The following is a 10505-nucleotide window of genomic DNA, read 5'->3' on the forward strand; positions in this document are numbered from 1 at the left end:
CCATATCACTTCTTAACACTATCGAGAAGGTCTTTGAGAGGATATTACATAAACACATATTTAACTTTCTTCGTTCGAACTCATTCTTTGCACCAACACAATCTGGATTTTTGCCAGGTGACTCGACTGTCAATCAGGTAACTTATATTTATAACACTTTTTGCAGAGCCTTAGACAATGGCCTTGAGGTCAGAGTTGTATTTTTTGATATGAGTAAAGCTTTCGATAAAGTATGGCATAAAGGTGTATTATTCAAACTACAACAAGCAGGAATTCGAGGAAATCTATTATCTTTTCTGTCTAATTATCTTTCTGATCGTAAACAAAAAGTAATATTACCGGGAGCGCATTCAACCCCTATCGAAATTCTCGCCGTCGTCCCTCAAGGCTCTTTTCTAGGTCCACTTATGTTTCGTGTGAATATTAATGATATTATCGCCGACATACAAGCACACATTCATTTGTTCGCTGATGATACCAGTCTATTCAAGGTAGTTAATTCGCCAAACGAAACTGCAGCCGTACTGCAGTCAGACATTGATAAAATATCTAGCTGGACTGACAAATGGTTGGTATGTTTTAACCCATCAAAATCCGAATCAATGCTTATATCCATCCCGCAAAATAAATAAAACATCCCATCCCCCATTGACTATGCAGAACGTTAATATACCCACGGTTGATGTACATAAACATTTAGGTGTCTTTAAATCAAATAACTGTACTTGGCATGCACATATATCTTTCATAAAGGAAAAGGCATGGACACGAATTAATATAATGCGTAAATTAAAAATAATGCTTGATATAAAGACTCTCGAGAAAATATATGTTTCGTTTATAAGACCAATCCTGGAGTACTCCGACGCTGTATTCGATAATTGTACGCAATATGAAAAAGATGAACTTGACACAATCCAAACCGAAGCAGCGCGAATAGCATCGGGATGCACGCGTTTAGTCTCACTAGATGATCTGTAAAATGAGATAGGATGGGAAACTATCAGTCAACGAAGACGCAAACATAAATTAATCTTAATGTATAAAATGCACTCTAGCAATGTACCAAACTACTTATAATCTCTGTTACCCGCAACAGTTTGATCGCGTAGCAATTACTCATTAAGAAATGCGTCTAATCTCCAAACAATCCAAGCACGATCATCACTGTATTCGAATTCGTTCTTACCATCAACTGTATCTGAATGCAATAATCTCTCCGATGACGTTAAAAACGCTGAATCGATATATTCCTTCAAAAGGCTTATTAACACAGATCGACCGATTCCAAATCCATTATTTTCCTACGGCGAAAGGCGCCATCAAATGTTTCAGACGCGCCTGAGAACAAAATGTAGCGCCTTAAATGACCATCTATTCAGACGCAATATTATCTCCTCTCCGTTATGTATATGCGGACTTAACGAAACGACGTCACATTTTTTTATTGAATGCACTCAGTATAAACATATTCACGGTGAACTTATAAACTCAATATCCATGTATTCCTTCCACTGCATTGAAACTATTTTATATGGAGAAACAACTCGAGACTACTTAATCAATACTAAAATAGCTGATGCAGTTCATAAATTTATTGCCAAGAGTAAGCGAGTTGATTCGTAATTTGCTATAGAACGACTCTTAATCCCCTTTTCTCCCCTTTCACTCAACAAGCCTTTAAAAACCTCTCTTTTTCTTCCCAAACCTCTGCTACTCTCTCTCTCCTACATTGCTCACATGTCAATCCGTTGTCTGTGTTTTCACACATGAAACTCTAATCACGGAGTTTCTCTTTCTTTTACCATTATGCTATTATTGTTTAAATTGTTTACATCCAATTAGGATCGTTTGACACCATGAAACTATTATTGTATAGGGAGAAGAACTCTATAAGACCGTATCTTTCGTTCCTATCCCATTCGAACATGTACGTATTATAATCATTGTTGTAATTCTATGTAAACAAATATGCATTGTTTGAAATAAATATGTTTAAACTAAATAGTAACAAACTTTACTGACTCATTTATTTATTTTTATTAATGTATTATATGTATCTATTTTTTCTTTTTATTTACTTCTTTATCTATTTATTTATTTAGCTATTCATTCATTAAGTCATCCGTTAATCAGTCCGTTTGTTCCTTCCTGCGTTTATGCATTCGTGCGTTTGTTGATTGGTTTGTTGGTTCGTTCGTTCGTGTTTTGGTTTGTTCTTTGGTTTGTTTGTTTGTTCGTGTGCTTGTTAGTTCGTTTATTTTTAATGTTTAGGTTGTTTTGTTTTTTTGTTTGTTCGTTCGTTCGTTCGTGATTTCGTTCCTTCGTTCGTTCGTTCGTTCGTTCGTTCGTTCATTCATTAATTCATTAATGTATTCATTCATTCATTCATTCATTCATTCATTCATTTATTCATTCATTCATTCATTCATTCATCCATCCATCCATTTTCCATCAATTTTTCCATCCATCCATCAATCCATCAATCCATCCATCCAACTAATTAATTAATTTATTTATTTTGTGTTGAACTTTCAACCTCTTTTTCAATTGATTAAACATATTTAGTTTCTTTTTAAATATACGTGTGTAAAGAAAAGTACAAAATAAAATATAAGTATGAAAACGTTCCAAATTGAAATACCATCTATAACTTAACATATATATTTAGTAGAAACGCGCTAAAACCATTCTGGTCATTCATAAGATGCTGAATAAATGTTAAATTGATACAATTACTTGCCATAATGTATGTCAATGTGCATGTGTGTATATACACAACTTATTCTTATGTAAAAGACTTCAGGGAAATATCATAGGTAAAGTACCATGGGTGCTTTTCACAGTAAAATACAAGTTAAAACTCTCAAAGACGAGAACATATTTCAGGGCATGTTATGAAATAAATTAATAATTTATTTGTAAATTTGGTTTCTATTACAGAACATAGTACATTTAAAAAAAAATTGCTAGCGAAACATCTAAGGGGAAAGAGACGCAAGTATATCATATTCCTTTATAAAATACGGTTTTTAGTCTGAACTTATCTGTTGACCTTAAAGTAACATATTGACTGCTTCCATGTGATGCGAAATAATTGATTTATTATTTACTTAATTGTATTTGTCGTCCTCAGTTAACTCGAGGTGTTGCTTTTTTTACTCTTCCAAACAAATACTCTTCGACTTTAATGTCATTTATACTCTTTAATTTTAAAATTAACGGCGCTATATTCAGACTCTTGAAACGAAAATCAAAATTGAATTCTATATGTGTTGCCTATGCTTTCTAAACAAAAATGTTACCACAATAAAACAGCGGAAGTCTACACTGTGTATTAAAAATAGTTATCCATATCTTTTCCTTTTGAGTGTTAAGTTATCTCATATATATCAGACATCGGCTTGTTCCCTAATAATTTAATCTGACTAAAATTTTCTGTCATTAAGTATTGTGGTTATATTTTTCATTTAGAAAACGCAATGAGTCATAAATGTGTGATTAGACTGTGTGGAAAGACAAATGCGTATTAATGAAATACTTAAATGCCATATAGTTCAATTGTTAAGAACATACGTATGTTAGATACATATTATGACATGTGAGGACGCATATAATAGGACGTAATGTAGTATAAACTATATGTACGAACATACGTGCGCAGTTTGAATATGCGTTTATACTTGATATTTCCTACGGGAGTTTTTTTCTGCAAACACCGTAATAAGTGTTTAAAAGAGCACGGGAAATGTGAAATGTGCTCTTTATTGATTTATAAATTGTATCAGCATGGCTTCAAAATGTCAAACGTAAATATGTCATACACTACATAAAACATATAATGTGGTTGATTAGCAACTTGAAACTGATAAAAAAATATAATCTTTGTAGAAACCTTTCATTTCAACCTTTATTTTCACAATCGAGATATACGCCGAGTATCTTGAAAAAGCTATTTCTTGCTACCATTATCGTAGTTTCATAAAACATGAATGCACACATGTAACAGAGTCAAGTGCTTGGGTATATTAACAACTATTTTAACAATTTATGTTATTTCATATTAAATCAGACTTGATTTAATTACTATATTTTTTAATAAAAATTCTAACAAGGAAGGGGTCAAACAAATAAAGTGTGGCATTTGTTTTCTCAGTCTTGTATCGTGTAACTATAAAAATAACAGTTATCACCATTATAAAAAGCAACAATATCACATTTAAGGATCTAATTAACAGGAAATTGTAGCATGAAACACCGACATCAATTACACTGTTGGTGTGAGATGTCATAAAGTACCCAAATGCACCCTTCCTGCTGTTACCTGACGATAATATCAATTGATTTTCAAAACTTCATTCAACATTCGTTCGATTGAAACGTGGTCGAATTAACATAACATAACATTAACATAATGTGCATCTAATATAATGTACACATAATTATCAAAACAGAAATAAAATAAATATAAATAAAAATGATGCTGTTGTTAATGATGATGATGATAATGATGATGATGATGATGATGATGATGACGATGATGATGATGATGATGATGATGATGATGATGATGATGATGATGATGTTTTCATAATAATATGGTTTATATATACTCACATAGCACGAACGAACGAACGAACCAAAGAACGAACCAAACAACGAACCTTTTTAATGATTTAGATTAATAATAATCTGTTAATGAACCGCTTTTTTATATTTCTCTTAGTCAAGAGGGTTATTTCGCGAATATTATTTGAATATATGACATTTATTTAGAAAATTGTCATTTAACCAAACTGTGAACAAGTCCCTTTTAATGAATGTAGAATAATGTAATAATGTTGAATAATTTCTATTTAGATACGGATGGAGTTTTGACTGTAGTCTAATTAAACTTTATTAACAAAATGAATATTAATTTTTATTTTTGTGTCGTTGTTTTAAATATAAATTTTGATGTATATTTTTTTCGCAAAACAAAACTGTGTACAATTTAGACCAAACATTTTATAATTTGCTACATGTAACAGTTTTAGATAATTTGTTAAATAAAACTTTCTTACTCGTAATCTTTATCATGACATCCTTCTATAAGTGTTCGTATCATTTCAGTAGCTGATTGAACTCATAGGATCGACCCCCCTCCCCTCAAAATATTTTTATATTTTTTTTTCCTAATTAATTACATATGGTTCATAAAAATGTGAAATATATAATTAAGGTTATCCCACCTGTTGTCACAATCTGTGTTTATTGTATAACGTTGCCTGTGAAACATAATTAAGACTTGTGTTCTGTTCATAATTATATTTATCGCCGAAAAAAATCTGAGAAAACAAAAAACAACAACAGTTATTTCTGTGACCGACCCCTTTTCCTAGGAATGGTCGGATTCTTGTATTACGCACTTGATGTACCACGCCGGCGCTATTTGGTTTATTGTGATTGGTGTTTCATACACAGCTTACATATTTATAATAATACTAATTATAATAATAATAATAATAATAATAATAATAATAATAATAATAATAATAATATTTATTATTATTAAGAAATAATTTTAGTTGTGTTCTACTCAACATTTATAATGGTTATTTATTCACCGTTTGATATGAAATGAATATACTGTGTTTTTATCTGTCGACGCCGATTGATGTTGATATTATAAGTGTATTATGTTATGATTATAAAATGAAATTTTTATTTGCTGTTTGCTCTGTTATTTGCATATATTTAGTTGAGTATGAATACTCAATTCAGCGTGTACATAAACACACAACACTCTCACGAGTAATTTATTATTATCTTTATTTACGGAATTTTTTCACGCATGTATAAATGTTTTATATTGATCACGATGAGCTGTTATATGCTTAAGTGAATAAAATATTTGTTCTGTTATGTTCTGTTTATTAAAACCATGAGAAAAATAAACGGCGAACCAGGCCGAGTTTAAGAACTGTTAGGAAGATCTGGGCGATCAACTGTGTTAGATTTGTCTGACAATATATCAATAACACTGTCAATAGTGCTAGTGGTCATTAATTTGTGATTATATATATTACAAAAATATCGTATACAAGCGAAGATCTTTGCTAACCTCTTTCATTTGAGCAACGCCTCGGCTGATCCGTGCTTGTACGTGTTCTGGTTCCGACAATCCAAGATGGAGGTTCTACAACTGATCCCCATCTGTATGCCGAGGTTTAAAACACGTGTTGACAGAATGCGGATATACATATTTAACATATGAGCCTTCTCAACAAAATTGAATTATCTGCCAGTATGTGCATCAATGAAAGAATTTCATAAATTTAAAATAAAACTTAGCTGAAAAGTTATATATAAAAAATTCGCGATGAGAAAACGCGAGTATGCATTTCAAAGACCTATTAAAAAGTCCAGTACTACATGACTGGAACCTTCAATACAATAAATTATTTATGTGTGAGCAAATGCAATACATGTATTAAGATTGGACGGTTGATTACAAGATACTGTTCTGTTATGTATCTTCCGAAACCGTTATTCTCGAGATACCGTTACGTCACATATATTACAAAAATAACAGCACGTGCGAAATTTGAATTGTCCGAAAACTACGCCATTTTTGTTGGACCTCGTCTTTCTAAGAACATACAGAAGAAAAGATGCGTCATAAGCAGGTATAATGCTGAAAATAATCATATTTATACTTAATTATAACAAACAATATGTAAATCAGTACCCTTTGAACCAAATTTACTTTAAAATCCGATTTGGAATTATGTTGTCGTTTGTTTACACAGAAGGGAAGTAACTAACAAAATAGGGCAGTATTTTAAGGCGCTTATAAGTATAGGTAATGTCAGGAAGTCTACGCTAAGTCATGTTCACTTATGTGCATAAAAATCAATTAAAATCCAATTTAAAAATTTAAACCTTTTATTGGTTGCACTGAAATATCACTGAAATCCGTTTCATTGAGGTGTTGTCAAATCATTTCCGGGTATTACCGGCACATAGTGCAGATCTAATGAAAAAACATATTGTGTTATGTCTGAGCCACGAATGGCAATTTAAGTAAAATAGTTTCACATTAGTTCAACTGAATTGTGTGCTAGAAAAAAAACTGTCGAGTCCGTGTCATTCAGCGAACCAGATTGTTGAGTTTATGAGCAGATATTTATAACTTCATTTAGAGGGGATCGAACAACGAATCTATTGATCGAAAATTCAGCATGCGCCATACGAGCTTCTAATGAAACCCATTTAAGAATTTAGGTAGCATTAATTTTGCCTTTCAGCCCTTCCCCCAAAAGTACAATGCTGGAAAACGAAAGTACAACCCAGAAAGCCTGCTTCTTGCTTACAATGCAGTTAAAGAAAAGGGTGTAACAATTAAAACTGCTACGCGCAATTTCGGAGTTCCGACTCAGACATTGAGGGATCGCGTAAAGGGTCTTGTAAACACAGGGAATCCGAATGAACGATGGAGAGCTATGACCCAAGAAGAAAAAAATCCGAATTCAGCGCATCACAACGTTGTCCCAGTTAGGGTATGGTATAACGAATGCCAAACTTAAACAGTTGGCCGGCGAATTGCTTCACGAACTTGGAAGAAAACCGGATAACACACTAATGAGCAACACCTGGCTATACGGATTTAGAAAAAGGTGGGACGACAGAATAGTTTCATTGAAGCCGAGAGCATAAGACACCAACCGCGTCAAGTCAACAACCCCAGAAGCGTTAGAGCAGTATTTCAAGAATTTAGAAATTTCCCTTCAGAAACACAACCTCCTAGACAAGCCACATCTTATATTCAACATTGACGAAACTGTTATTCAGCCTGAACACAGACCACCCAATGTTATCGCTCTCGTCGGCAGCAAACCACAGGTCATAACATCTCCCAGATCCACAACAACAACCGTTATCGCATGCGCTAATGCCTCAGGAAACTCATTCCCTCCTTATTTTGTTTTCAAAGGCAAAAGATTTAATCCCGAATTGATGAAAGGTACGTCTCCGGGAGCCAGGGGGGTCATGTCAGACTCCGGATGGTTTAACGGTGACGTATTTCTGGAGTACCTGAAGACGCACTTCCTTGAACACGTACCTGCCCGTGGACCGCAGCTGTCAGTTCTTGTTATCTACGACGTCCGCGCATCAAACGTGAACCAAGAGGTGATTGATTGGGCAAGCAAAAATCGGGTGGTTTTGTTTGTGCTACCATCCCACGCATCTCATGTGCTCCAACCCTTGGATGTTGGTATCTTTGGGGCTTTTAAATCATACTCTTGCATGAATGCTCACATGGGGCAGAAAATAACTCGTTTTGACATGGCAAAGTTAGCATGTAAGGCATACCTGAAAGCATGACGCCGCTCAATATCAAGTCGGCATTCAGGAAAACCGGAATACATCCCCTGTCAAGAAAAGCAATATCTGCCAAGAAGCTGATAACGTGTGAGGGATTCCGCGAAGCAAGTCCTGTTTGCAAAGTAGCGGCACTGAAGGACGGGAAATATGCGGTGCTTACCTTCTTACTTAAAAAAAGGAAACGACATAACGACATCAAAGAAATGCAGCATTTGCCAAACCGAAATGAAATGCCCTTTGGGCAACAATACAAAACCACGGGCGCACAAACCAAAGTCACAAGGACGAGAAATTACGCCAGACTCGTATGAAAATGAGCTCGCAACATACACATCCCAGAAAAAGGAGCTCAACGAAACCAGCAAGATCACGCCCAGCAGTCCACTACCATCCACGAGTGGTCTTCAAATAAATCGACCGATGTTGCCATGGAGACGGACACCGATGATGATGAGCTGGAGGACACAGTACCGTGCTGCATTTGCAAGCAGATTACACATCCAGACTTAAGTCTACATCCACATTTGAATATCGTCAACTGCGCACAGTGTGATCAATGCGACGGTTGGGTACATCTAGCTTTCTGCACAACCGTACGTTTCGTCAGACGTCAGTCGGAGTTCGTGTTCCCAATATGCGAGGATAAACAAACAAATCAGCAAAAAATTCACATTAAAGTTTTATTTATGTTTTAAATCTCGTTATCATATCTGTTACTGTTACTGTTTGAAACCGTTTTACATTATACAATTTAATAGATTAACGAGATTTTCAAGTTACATACGTTGAATACATTTGAAATTGAGTTTTTACAACTGGATTAACTTTCAGGAGCCGACCCGTAGCGAGTGAGTCATTGTTTGTGACGTCAGCATTTGGCCAATGAAAAGAACGGTATCGAGAGAAGCGCTTGCTGTACGCAGATCGTCACGGTCGAGTATAGTCAGGTAGAGGTCACATATTTTAACGTTGATGTTATTTTGGTTTTTAAATTAAAGTTGAATGTTTTCCCATATTTTGTTGCGTTTTAATGACTTGTGAGTTGAAACTATAGCTCAAAGCATCCATTGTAATGTCTAAGAGGAATGGTATCTAAAGAACAGAGCATAATGCTATTTGAATGAAATATGTAAAAATTTGTAAAACTTGAAAAGTCTTAAATAATGAGCTATTGAACTATATATAGTTCAACGGTATTCTGTTCTGTCATTGGACTTCGCGTATTGCTAAAACATTGACGTACCTAACAAACTAGGTCACAATGAAAATGCAAAACCGGAACGTGAGGTAATATGATGACATGAACAATTGCCATATTATCAACATATTATCCAGATTCTGCATTCGCAGACAAAATAGCTCCGATGAACGCGTTCCATCCATGGCGACGTCTTTTCACTGTGGCATTAGCACCCGAGTAACACGCAGTCTTCATGGAAGGTGTATACAGCGACGAAATATCGGTTCAATACTGAACTATCTACAATTAACCGATACAGCACATTAATGTTCTTTCGATTTAAAAAATCAACTGCGTTCGCGATATGGGCGACAAAATTTAATAAACACGCGCTACATATTTTACTGTCAAAGTAAACATGCCAATGTTCTCTGCGCTACAAAGTTATTATATGACAATTTGCCCGAGCTTTTCATGCCAGTTTTGAAATTTTTCCTAACATACGAAATCGTATATGTCCGTCCTAACAGTAGAACATTATCCACATTTTTTTTTGTTTCCATAAAGTCGCTATATGACCTATACTGTGTCGGTGTGACTTAAAATCCAGCAAATAAATTAATTGAATATATATATGAATACTAATGGAATCTACATGATGTATAGAAACCTTATGATAACGTTTGTCTTCACGAAATCTCATATGCATATAACACTTAGTCAGAGTCAAAACCTAGGTCACCAGTTCAAATGATCATAATCAAAATTGTATTCACAAACGTTTCGCAGTTATGAATTGACACGTGCGAAAATGACTTGTTTTAAAAGCAGCATATACTTTTAACCCCAATAGCTAAATCATATATTATGTTGACAGCCTGTCACCCTTCCTTAATTCCATCTGTTTTATTCAACAAAGGTGATTGGTTGGCATCACGGTGTATAGTGTATTACGACC

Source organism: Dreissena polymorpha, chromosome 10 (genome assembly GCF_020536995.1).
Source record: "Dreissena polymorpha isolate Duluth1 chromosome 10, UMN_Dpol_1.0, whole genome shotgun sequence".
NCBI classification, from domain to species: Eukaryota; Metazoa; Mollusca; class Bivalvia; order Myida; family Dreissenidae; genus Dreissena; species Dreissena polymorpha.